The sequence below is a fragment of the Octopus sinensis genome, linkage group LG17 (genome assembly GCF_006345805.1).
Source record: "Octopus sinensis linkage group LG17, ASM634580v1, whole genome shotgun sequence".
NCBI lineage: Eukaryota > Metazoa > Mollusca > Cephalopoda > Octopoda > Octopodidae > Octopus > Octopus sinensis.
This window is the reverse complement of record NC_043013.1, coordinates 8050851-8058350: the sequence shown is the minus strand read 5'-3', so window position 1 is coordinate 8058350 and position 7500 is coordinate 8050851. Positions and strand designations below refer to the sequence as shown.

The 7500-nt window shown below is 37.0% G+C and overlaps 1 protein-coding gene across 11 annotated transcripts in view; it reads right to left on the bottom strand.

The window, feature by feature from the left end:
* The window catches only part of LOC115220974 (diacylglycerol kinase beta), a 522104-nt gene that overhangs the window by 396673 nt on the left and 117931 nt on the right, over positions 1-7500 (bottom strand). Inside the window, exon 1 of one of the 11 annotated variants that reach the window (XM_036510318.1) lies at positions 7092-7189. The exons of the other annotated variants lie outside the window; for them this stretch is intronic. The gene's annotated coding sequence lies outside the window, so the exon portion shown is untranslated. Of the gene's footprint in view, positions 1-7091; positions 7190-7500 lie in introns of those variants that run through there. 11 annotated transcript variants of the gene reach the window in all.

Sequence of the window (7500 nt, the reverse complement as noted above, 5' to 3'; positions counted from 1 at the left end):
GAGGAAGAGAAGCAGGAGAAGGAGAAGGAGGTGGAGTAGTGTCTTTTTTTTGTAAAAATGTCATTAAAAGAAACATTAGTAATACAATGAAGATGAATGCTGAGTGATGCCATAAATGTCACAGTGTCTTTTTTGAACATTGTGTCAATCTGGCATTGGTCCAAGAAATCTGAAGCATTTGAAAATATTTGAAGAATTCTTTAGAAAGAAGATAGCCAAATCAAACTGCTATTAAACAACACACACACACACATATGTGTGCGTGTATTGTAAGAAGCTTGCTTCCCAACTACATGGTTCCAGGTTCAGTCCCACTGCGTGGCACCTTGGGCAAGTGTCTTCTACTATAGCCCCGGGCCAACCAAAGCCTTGTGAGTGGATTTCATTGACAGAAACCAAAAATAGAGGTATAGAATAAATACCAGGTTTTACAAAAAATAAGTACTAGGATTCTTACATTTTTTTACATTATTTACCTTATTTACATTCAACAGATATTTGTCCTCATCTTTACTCTTTTACTTGTTTTAGTCATTTGACTGCAGCCATGCTGGAGCACCGCCTTTAGTTGACTAAATCGACCCCAGGACTTATTCCTTGCAAGCCTGGTACTTATTCTATCGGTCTCTTTTGCCAAACCGCTAAGTAACGGGGACATAAACACACCAGCATCAGTTGTCAAGCGATGTTGGGTGGGACAAACACAGACACACAAACACACACATACATATATATGACGGGCTTCTTTCAGTGTCCGTCTACCAAATCCACTCACAAGGTAAGAATCAAGACTCAGCAAAACTGAGGTATTCTGTAAAATTGGAAGAAATTCGGTTTGCTGGTAGAATACATTAACCCTTTGGTTACCAAATCTCAATTAAATTAAACTGTTCTTTGTTTCAGTTTATTTTTAAAAGAATGAAGAATTTAGTAAAATAGCTTTCTGGTTTTTTTTAAACTGCTGTTTCGAACTGAATTTAACATAAAATCATGAAGGATTAAGACAATTCTGCTCCAGAAGACACATGACAGCAATATTAAATTTTTGCCCCTTTTTTCTTATTATTATTATTATTCATCATCATCATCATCGTCATCATCATCATCACCATCATTATTGTGCCATCATCTGCACAATTTGAAATGTAGTTAGGTTTTTGTTTTTGTTTGTTTTATTTTTTCTATATTTTTTTTTCTCTCTCTCTCTCTGAGTTGATAGGGTTTGAATAAGTCTTTCTAATCTGTCACTAGTGTTTGTACAAAACCAAATTCATCATCATCATCATCACCATCATCATCATCATCATTACCATCATCATCATCATCATTACCATCATCATCATCATCATCATCATCATCATCATCATCACTACCATCATTACCATTATCATCATCATCATCATAATTTTACTGTCTCAATTTCTCGGCTGGCATGGGTTGAACAGGTTTTCTCTCTCTCTCAATCTCAATCTCTCTCTTTCTCTCTCTCCCTCTCTCTCTTTCTCTCTCTCTCAGCACATTCTCTTACCATTCATTAATATCCTATGTTGGATGATCCATGACCTACAGTATAAATACTGGATTCACAACAGATACAACCTGGTAAGTAAATGTTACTGTTTAGCCCCAGGTCAACCATGACATATCAAATGATCAAGGACTTTCCAGTATATAAAGATTAATACACCCGTTCTATCAACAAATATGATATAAGTGCCCTGGTTTATTCTGACATGGATTCTTAGACAACAATAGATAGATAGATGGATGGATGGTATGTGAGTGTGTGTGTGTGTGGTGTGTGTGTGTGTGTGTGTGTGTGTGTGTGTGTGTGTGTGTGTGCGCGCATGTCACCACCACTTGAGAAACAATGCTGGCGTGTTTACATCCCAGGAACTTAGCAGTTTCGCAAAAGAGAACAATAGGTACTGGGGTGGATTCATTCCAGTCAAATTCTTCAAAGCGGTATCCACCTATCCATCCTGGGGTCAATTTCTTTGACTAAAGGTGGTGCTCCAGCATGGCCACAGTCAAATGACTGAAACAAATAAAAGAATTATCTTGACTTTTTTTCTTTTTTTGAAAGTTTTAATCTTTTACCGCTCAAACCAGCCATATCCAGCCCAAATATTCCACCTGATCTCTGTTCAAACTAGCCAGATCCAACCTCTCACACATACACTACAATGTCCTTCTGAAAATAAACTGCTTTCAATTTCTTCAAAACCATGCAACAAATATAAGAAGAATCTGGATTCAAAATAATTTGGCTGATGACAGATTAACTCTTTAGCATTTAAGCCAGCCATATCCAGACGATATATTCTACATCTTTTATGTACAAACATTGGCGCAGGAGTGGCTGTGTGGTAAGTAGCTTGCTAACCAACCACATGGTTCCGGGTTCAGTCCCACTGCGTGGCATCTTGGGAAAGTGTCTTCTGCTATAGCCCCGGGCCAACCAATGCCTTGTGAGTGGATTTGGTAGACGGAAACTGAAAGAAGCCTGTTGTATATATGTATATATATATATAAGTGTGTGTGTGTATATGTTTGTGTGTCTGTGTTTGTCCCCCTAGCATTGCTTGACAACCGATGCTGGTGTGTTTACGTCCCCGTCACTTAGCGGTTCGGCAAAAGAGACCGATAGAATAAGTACTGGGCTTACAAAGAATAAGTCCCGGGGTCGATTTGCTCGACTAAAGGTGGTGCTCCAGCATGACCACAGTCAAATGACTGAAACAAGTAAAAAGAGTAAACTAGCTAAGATCTAGTCTCTTACACCTATCCTAAAATGTCGTTCTGAAAATAAACAATCACATCATCAAATTCTCAAAGCTACAAGATTATGCAAGATTATTTCAGAACAATGTGAATAAATATGTGTTACTTGAAATCCATACTAGTGGAGCGCTAAGAGCACCATCCAAGCGTGATCGTTGCCAGAGCAGCTGACTGGCTTCAGTGCCGGTGGCACATAAAAAGCACCATTCAAGTGTGATTGTTACCAGCGTTGCCTTACTGGCACATGAGAAAATATTTGAATGACATCTTTGCCAGTGCCGCTGGAGTGGCTCCTCTGCAGATGGCACATAAAAAACACCATTTGAGCATGGCCATTGCCAGTACCACCTCACTGGCTCTTGTGCTGGTGGCACATAAAAGCACCCACTACCTTCTCGGAGTGGTTGGCGTTAGGAAGGGCATCCAGCTGTAGAAACTCTGCCAGATCAAGATTGGAGCCTGGTGCAGCCATCTGGTTCGCCAGTCCTCAGTCAAATCGTTCAACCCATGACAGCATGGAAAGCGGATGTTAAACGCCAATGTTGTTGTTGTTGTTGTTGTTTTTTTACAAAAGTAATCCATAAGTGGAAAGGGTTAAAATATCAAGTTCGTCAATCCATTTATAGCATAAGTTAATTTTCTCATAAAATACTTGCTATTTAGAATATGTGAAATTGAGAATACTTGCTTTTGATAACCCTGACACTGGTTTTTCTTAATGTCAACATAAATACAATACTGAATTGTGGAATAATGAATGAATTTCTAAAGCACTTTTCCTTGCAGTGGTCATGAAATGTACTTATTCACTTCTTATGGGAAATTACTTTAAAGTTATTTTGAGCATTCTCACTGAATTATGCTGTTGCTTTTCTTTTCTTTTCTATTTTTCTTCCTTTTTTTTTTTTTTTTACTTCCACAAAATTCAAGTTGATAACAGAGTGGCCTGCTAGTTCACAGGTCATGTGTTCCAACAATGTACATAAGGATTTTTCTTCTGTCATAACTGTGACCTTTAACGCGGCAAGCTGGTGGAACTGTTAGTATGCTGGGTGAAATGCTTGGTGGCATTTCATTTGTCGTTATGTTCTGTGTTCAAATTCTGCCGAGGTTGACATTCAGGGTTGATAAAATTAGTACTAGTTTAACACTGGGGTCAACTTGCTAGCCTTCTACCAAAATTTGAAACCATTATTACTGTGCCAAGATATTGTCTTTCTTTCTACCTATTTTAATTCATTTATCAGTAAAAAAATAAATAAATACGTGACGTATATTTGCCATTTAAATATGGCTAACCCTAAGGGTGGATGCTACTGTAGTTTGTAGCCCCAGGAGGACACCTCCTCCAGCTGGCTTTAGACACACTTTCTTTGCCTTATCAGAAAGTGTGTCTAAAGCCAGCTGGAGGAGGTGTCCTCCTGGGGCTACAAACTACAGTAGCATCCGCCCTTAGGGGTTAGCCATATTTAAATGGCAAATATACATCACAATGTGTTGCAGCTACTGTTTATAACTCGCTCTAAGATTTATAATAAATAAATACATTTTAATAGAAAATTACTTGCAATATTTCATTTTCAAATATGTTTTATAGATATTCTTGATACAAAATCCTGTGTTGAAGCAGAGTTTTTGTGCTTAGTGAGGGTCATTTTGCCATTGAAAACTCATGAGTTGGTTGCAATTAATTTCAGGAGTGGCCATGTGGTAAGCCTTGCCAGTGGATTTGGTAGATGGAAATTGAAAGAAGCCTGTCGTATATATGTATATGCATATATATGTGTGTGTGTGTTTTTGTGTCAGTGATTGTCCTCCCAACGTCACTTGACAACCGATGCTAGTGTGTTTACATCTCTGTAACTTAGTAGTTTGACAAAAGAGTAAGTCCTGGGGTCAATTTGCTCAACTAAAGGCTGTGCTCCAGCATGGCCGCAGTCAAATGACACACACACACATACTCTTTCACTTGTTTCAGTCATGTGACTGTGGCCATGCTGGAGCACCGCCTTTAGTGAAGCAAATTGACCCCAGGACTTATTCTTTGGAAGTCTAGTACTTACTCTATCTGTCTCTTTTGCCGAACCACTAAGTTATGGGGATGTAAACACACTACCATCGGTTGTCAAGTGATGCTGGTGGGGGATAAACACAGACACACAAACATATAAATATATACGATGGGCTTCTTTCAGTTTCCGTCTACCAAATCCACTCATATGGCTTTGGTTGGCCCAAGGCTACAACAGAAGACATTTGTCCAAGGTGCCACGCAGTGGGAATGAACCCGGAACCACGTGGTTGGTAAGCAAGCTACTTACCATACAGCCACTCCTTCGCCTAAATATATATATATATACATACACACACACATAAATATATATATATATATATATATATACGCACACACATATATATACATGTGTATGTGTGTGTGTATATATACTATAAATAACTGGGGTATTCACTTCTTGTTTACTTCCTTTCACACACCTCCACTAAAATCAATTAATATCCTGCATGTGTGAATCTCATTTCATCATCGGACGCCCACCATGAAGAACTTGATGGCACTTGAGCTATGGGCTTTAATTTCCATTATCAACATTCTCTCATTCACTTGCCATTCTACCATTCCTAATGCATCTGGCACATTTTCCAGACTTATCAAATCACCAAGGTATGCATCACAGGACTTGGTTCAATGATTGATGAAGCAATATGATTGTTAACTAGTGCAGAGGTTAAACAGGGGCACTGGATAGAGGGGGAATCAGATAGGATTAGGGATAATCAATCAAATTATGAAAGTAGTAGAGAGAATCATGACAAAATTATTTAGAAGAGAATTGAAATGGATATGCTCTAGAATAGGAAACCACAGGTGTTGCATTTCTGGTGAAAGAACGACTACGTAAAAATCTAATTTTAGTTTAGCAGATTTTTTTTCCATTCTCACATGTATGTATATTAAATTGCCAGCCCAGATGGCATCACAGGTATTAACCCTGTTGATAATAATCTGCTTCAGGCCATCCATAGTATTATGATACAAAGTTATGATACTGTCTAACACAATTTTTGTACTTGGGTGGAAACTGGTATTTCCTATTTGCTTACCCTTAAAAAAAGTATATGACAAATAGACCGATAGAATAAGTACTGGGCTTACAAAGAATAAGCCCTGGGGTTGATTTGCTCGACTAAAGGCGGTGCTCCAGCATGGCCACAGTCAAATGACTGAAACAAGTAAAAGAGTAAAAGAGTATGAGGCAACAAGTTAGTTAATTAATTAACTTTATTTTTTTTATTTTTTAAACTTAATCTTGTTCCAGTCCCTGGACTGTGGCCACCTTGACATTTTTTTTTTTAATGCCTGACACATCAGTCATTAATCAGTCTCTTTTCAGGAAATACCAAGGCACAAGGACATGAAAAAACCAGCACCAATTGTGCTAAATGATATCATCATCATCATCATCATCATTTAACGTCCGCTTTCCATGCTAGCATGGGTTGGACGGTTCAACTGGGGTCTGGGGAGCCCGAAAGCTGCACCAGTCCAGTCAGATAGATATAAATATATATATATATATATACACATTTATATATATACACATATGTATATATGTGTGTGTATGTATATGAATGTATATATATATATATATGTATGAGTGTGCATTTTTATGATAATGATATTTCTAAATTCTGCTGTTTCTGGGGAGAGTCATTTTTTTTTTTGTGCCTTATAATTTAACGCACTCACTGATAAAATTTCCACTTATTTCTTATTTTTATTTTCCTAAAAGGTTGCAAGACGCAATGAAAATTTTAAGAAAATAAAAATAAGAAATAAGTGGAAATTTTACCGGTGAGTGTGTTAAATTATAAGGCACAAAAAGAAAATGACTCTCCCCAGACACAACAGAATATGCTTCAACACAAGAACTCACATAAAGAATCCTGCAAACCAAATCCAAAAACGAGATATTCCTAAATTTTTCAATCTCTAAAGAATTCCCTTTTTTCATTTTTTTTCAATATCAAAAAAATAGATAACTATTCAATTAATAATGATTAATTCATCAATACTTCATTCAGCAAATACAAAGAGATTAATATTTTACTACTTTGCAGATGAGTTCAGAATAACACTGAAACAGATCCGAAAGAGGTCAGCAATACATGAAAAATTTGTCGTTAATTATATTTTTATTCCTCAACTCCACCGCCACTCCACTGTATAAATATTTCTAATTAGGCTTTTCCGTTGATCCATGCATTAAATAGTTTAAATACAAACTTACCAATAGATGTTTCTAATTTTAAAAGCAGATGGGTATCCCTGACTTATCCAGACAAATCTGACAAACAACTAAAGTAAAATCTTAGGCAGGATATGCATATAGATATATATTGTTCTCCACATTATCACGGTTAACGCTACTAAGAGCAACCTATCATACAGTTTAACACTTACCGAATATCTATCAAGATAATCACTATGACCTTTCTGATTAGTAAAAATGCATTTAAAAAAAGCGTCTCTTAGTCTGCATTGTTTCCTTTGAAAACTTTCAAAATACAAATTTATGGCATTACACAAACATTATTAACACAATTTATTTCTCTCATTAAATCACCCACAACAATAATCTACTACCTGAGTTGTGGGAACGGAGATAATGGCCAATTGAAAACAAGGCTAATGAGAAG